The sequence below is a fragment of the Pinus tabuliformis genome, chromosome 8 (assembly GCF_031772625.1).
Source record: "Pinus tabuliformis cultivar Carrire ecotype Pingquan chromosome 8, CPIR1, whole genome shotgun sequence".
NCBI lineage: Eukaryota > Viridiplantae > Streptophyta > Pinopsida > Pinales > Pinaceae > Pinus > Pinus tabuliformis.
The window spans coordinates 1,342,159,920-1,342,165,599 of NC_142294.1; positions in this window are offsets into that span (position 1 = coordinate 1,342,159,920).

Genomic DNA, 5,680 nt, shown 5'->3' on the forward strand with positions numbered 1-5,680 from the left:
AGTCATAATTCTATGACTTGATTTGTTATGTTATTGCTTATTTAGCATTGAGAATTCCATTGCGAAATCTTCTGGCATAATAATTCTTTTTGGTGTAAAAGCTGGGAATTGAGCCCAAGTGCTTTTGTGACAAATTGTTCAATTTTGGGATCATCTTTATGTAGTTTTGTTATGTTCTGCAACTGTGCTTCTTTATTAGCTAGACTGCTCTGATGTGCCAACTGCATCTGTTGAAATTCTTGCTGAAGCTGAGCCAACTGCATTTCTTCTTGTTGGTTGACGCTAACCTGCTGTAACTGTTGTTCTAATAACAAAATCCTATCTTCCTTTTCTTTCAGTAGTAGTTGTACCTCTGCTGCTTTATCAATGGTTGCTGAAGCATATGAACCTGTGACCTGTGAGAGTCTAGTGAGATTTGTTGATGGATCTGTAGATGGGTCTTTCCAAAGAACATCCAGAGGTTCATCCTCAGGAGCAAGCACAAAATCCAACTTTCTTTTCTTTCTTTGTCTTCTAACGACAGCTTTATGTTGAGGGTTGTAAAATACATCTAGAGGAGGAATTTCCTCTATTCTTAATACAATCTCAGATGTGGGAGCAATAGGAATATGCTCTGTTTCCTGAGTATTAACAACTCTTTCTATTACTATTTCTGCGGTCGTCTCTTGTGGATTCGTTGGTGGCTCTACATTTTGTTCTTCTGTGTTGAGTATTTTATTGAAACTTTCCCATTCTTCCTCTAAATCAATTACAGGCGGCTTTGCTTGCTCTATAAGGGGAGTTGAAAATTCGACTTTCTTTTCAAACAGAGTCTACTGATCAGACTTTGCTAGGGACTGGGCTGTATCTTTTATTGATTCTTCGCTCTTGCTGGGTTCATTTTCTGATGTTCTTTTAGATTTATCACCAGATTTTTCTACGGATTCCTTTTCAAAACTTGTTTTGGATTTTTCTTTTGAATCTCCACTTATGCTTACACTGGGCATAGGCTCTCTTTCTAGCTCAATGAGTAATTGGTCCAATGGGACCTTAGATAACCTCTCTCTTCTATAGCTATCAAAAGTTTGGAGACCTTCTTGGTCAAAAAGCATTTGTGCCATGTGCTGCACTTCTTTGAAGGTGTTTTTCTGTAGAAAAACATCATCAAAGGGATCTTTTTCATGGGTAAATACCCTTATTTTAACCATTGTGGTAAAATCCTTTACAATACCGAAGGGATCATATTGCCTTCCTAGGAACTTGGGCAATTGCAAAGATAATGCATTATCAACTTCTCTAAAAGCATGTCCTAAGTCATGCAATGCGAATACTCCACATGTTACAAGAAATTGGGGCCAAATGCCCTTCTTGGAGTCTTTCAGAATCTTGCTCATCCCTCCTTCACTGCATGTCTGATAAGCTATCTCTCTAGCCATCAGTTTGTCCGGGACATAAAAAGGTAGAACATGGGGCGAGGAAATACTGCCAAATACTCTGATATATGTGAATAATTCTTCCCCGAACCATCTGGCTATGAGGAGAATATCTACCTCGACTTCTTGTGAAAACCTTGGGGCATCTCAGTTGTAAATTTTCTTGTGGATCAGGAGCATAACTCTGTGACAAATTTTGAAAAAATGTGGAATGAAATTTGATTCCCACATGACTTTGTGATATATTTGAATGGGAAGTGGATTTTGAGCAGTCCACTTCCATCCCATAATAGGGAACTTAAAACCAAAACAAATAGCATCCATAACATAAGCACTCATGAAAAATGGAGGGTAAACCCTCGAAGCAATACTCCTTTTTCTTCTGTATTCTAAAATTGCAATGGCTAAGTTATCTGAAAATATTTGAGCCCAATTAATTATTGTAGCATTGACAACTGCATCTACCAAGGGTAACCATTCTGATGAAAATTTGTTGATGTCTGGTTTACCAAATAGTCGACATAACATAGCGGCAGCATAACAGAAAGGGGAACTAAGAGAACCGGTGGTGTACATACCATTTTTATCTTTCTTGATTCTTTCTTCATTGTTTGACCAATTTTTTGTGCATTCTGCCAAGTCCTCATTTTCCTTGGCGAACTTCTCGACAAACTGTCTGTTGTAGACGGCCTGTGGCTCTGGCAGATGGTACATGAGTCTCAGGTTGTCTGGAGTAAACGACCCTATGACTTATTTGCTTGTTGTCTTGAATTCTCTGTCTGATATGTCTGCATCATCTATAATCCACTTAACCATGTCAGTGTAAGGGAGTATCTTTGTTCTTGTAGCAATGTGGTGCAAGAATGAGCATGCAAGTTTAGTTAGAGAAGCATCAGAAGAACCGCATCCATCAACTGTAATTGTTACATCCATAATTCTCAGTTGTTCTTCCTCTAACAGGTGATACATGGTTTCCCATGTAGATGTCCCAGCATCTTGATTACAAGTGGTGTCTGTAAACAGGGGTGTCATTTCTGTCTTCTCAGAAGCGGGTGCCTTTCCTTTCTTCACCATTTCTTCGAATGTTCTGCTCTGTGTGTTTTTCCTGAAAGTTGCAAGCAGAAAACAGAATAGGATAAAAATGCTAGTGAATGCAGAAATAAGCAATAGAAGGATGAAAATAAGGTGACGGAGGATCTTTAATTCTAAATCACTTTAAAAGATATCAACATGCATCAAATGGCCTTTCACAACTAATTGTAATTATTTTAATAAATGTTCACTAATGAACCATTACACTTTGAATTAATGTTCATAACTTCACATCGAAAGTCGGGAAGTACTTTCCTAGAATCATGAGCCCTTTGAGTTGTGATAAAAGCGATTTTCTTTCGCAATATCACAGATCGCTATATCGCAAAAACTTGTTTTCGTTAAGACTTACCACCATAGGAGTTGATGCGATATGTGAGATGCCATCGCATTTCGCAATGTCTACATATGTTTTATTGATTAGCGCCACATGATTGAAACTGCGATGCGAGAAGATTGTAAGAGTCTTTTAAGATTTCACATTTCGCGGATATGAGATAACTTTTATAAGGAAGGTCCGTCGCGATCATTTTTGCGATGCGAGAATAGTCTTAAAAGCGGGTCTTTTTCAAGGTTTATTTTAATATTCAAGACTTTCTGAGTATAAAGTTATTCTTCAACTTTTTTATCATATGGCGCTTATTGGAGGAATTCATCGTTTATGAAGTTTTAAACGCTTAAAGTACGAAAAGGTGAATTTTTGATGATTTAGAAAGTTCCGCTTTGATATCTTATTTTATTCTAAAAATAAAAGGCATGACTATATACTAGGATTGAATTTTTTGGAAGGGTCCCCATTTATTAATGTTATTACTAACACTAATACATGGGGGGTTGTTGATAAGCACAACAATTGGCGATTCACTTGGAAGAACCAGTTATCTCTGAGGGTTTTTTGAATTTTCTAAAACTTCCAAAATAGAGATGATTTTGAAAATGAAACTACATTGTCTGATATATAAGGTAAATAGTATTATTTCTTAATAACAATATTTCGTTCTAACTATCTTTATTCTGATTATCTTCTTCTCAGAGTTAGTCCTTTTACTCACATCAGTCATTACTTGGTTGTAAAGATAAGATAAAATAATCTCGTTAGATCAGTTTTGGTGTACTCATTTGTCATAGGTAGAGCCTCTACTGCCAACAGGTGTTCATAGCCTTGACAGGGTTACCTGTTACCCAGCAATGATCCAGTGTCCCACTTTGAGAAGAATGCAATTTCCAAAGATAAATCCTCATATATACTTATTAATTTTTCTTTTCTTATTTCTCTTTTATTCCTTAAAGAACAATGTCTTGGTTTGGTAGCCAAAATTGACAGTGCCATTCACTTGATTTATAACTTAACCGAACAAGTTGTCTCTTGATGAGACCCCTTGTCTTTTGATTGAAATAATCTCAAGCCATTACCCTGTTTTGATATTCAGTATGGTAACGTGAGTTAGTTATAATCTTTATGATCATGATAAACCGGCTCTTGATGAGACCTCTTATTCTTTAAGTTTTAAAGTGTATAATTGGATTACTCCTTGAATCTTGCAAACTTCTTGAGTGGGGGGGAGTCATTGGTTCCTTAAGAATTTTCCTAGATGACAATTGTAGAGTTTAAAAATAGCTTTTCTGCAGAGAGTCTTTGTTTTGGTTATTGATACCTTTTGTGACTGATGTAAGGAAAATTTCTTCCTAAGGTTGATTCTAACCAAAACTCAGATAATTGAAACGGAAGAACAAGGAAGAATTTTCAAAGTAATAGCACTTAACCATATGTTTCATAAATGGAGAATGATTTTCATAACCACTTCTACTTATACAAGCGAAAAAACAAAATTGAAATGAGAAACTATTCTTTTCATGAAACCAAAAGTGAACATTCTCAACTTGTTTTATTATCAAAAGAAATCTAAACTAAAACTATAATTTACAGAAAAATAGAAGAGATCATCTTCTATGGAAAATATTTCTTTAGGATCTGTCCATTAACAGGTAAAGATTCCCTCTTCCCTACTAAATCCTGTAACATGAAAGTTGATGGGCCAATGAGTTCGACAATCTGGAATGGTCCAAGCCACATCCGTTGGAATTTAATATGTTTTCCTTTCTCTTCATGGGCTTTATCCCATTTTAATACTAAGTCTCCAAGTTGAAAATATTTTTCTAAACATTGAGTTAGAATCAAAAGAGGCTTTCACTAATTGTTGATGATGCGCATGGGTAATTCTTGCCTTTTCTCGTTCCTCTTCAAGTTTGAGAATTTGTAATTATCTTAATTTCATGGATGAGGAAGGCGTTTCTTCAATGAGTTACACTAAGGCTAGTGAAGGAATAGCTAGATTTGTTGGTAAGACTACTTCTTTCCCATAACTAAATTAAAAGGAGAAGTGCCAATGGAGGTTTTCTGAGTTATCCTATCTACCCAAAGAGTATTCATTAAAGACTTATGCCAATTTCTTTGATTTTGATCAATGGTCCGTTTAATAATTCTAATAAGGTTTTTGTTTGTTGATTCAGCTAATCCATTTCCTTGTGGATAATAATTAGCAGAATATTTGAGTTTGAAACCTCTTTTGAGAGCAAATTCTGTCATGGAATTTCCTGAGAAATAGGATGCATTATAAAACATTAAGGCAGAAGGTAAGCCAAACCTGGTGATGATAAATTGATCTATAAATTCAATGATATTCTCAGAGTTGGTTGTCTTCAGTGGAACCACTTCTACCCATTTTGTAAAGTAGTCAGTAGCTGTAAGGATGTATTTATGCTGCTTAGAAGAGTGAGGAATGATCTCACCTATTATATCTAATCCCCATTGTTCAAATGGTTGATCAATGTTGACAGGCTGTAATGGCAACGATGGTTTCTTTTGTCTTCCAGTAGCAGTTTGGAAAATTTTACATCTCCTTACATAACTGTGTGCATCTTTGAATAGAGTTGGCCAGTAGTAGCCAACACACAAGATTTTATGAGCTATTGCATCTCTTGCATAGTGTCCACCTGCTCGTCCGTCATGGAGTTCCTGCAATACTTTTTCTGCTTCAGATTTCTTGAGGCATCTAAGGAGAACAGAATCGTAATTCATTCTAAATAGTACATCATTAACGATTTGATATTGTTTAGATTTTAGCCTCAGGGCTCTTTTCTTTGTGTAATTCAAATGTGAAGGAGCATATCCATTT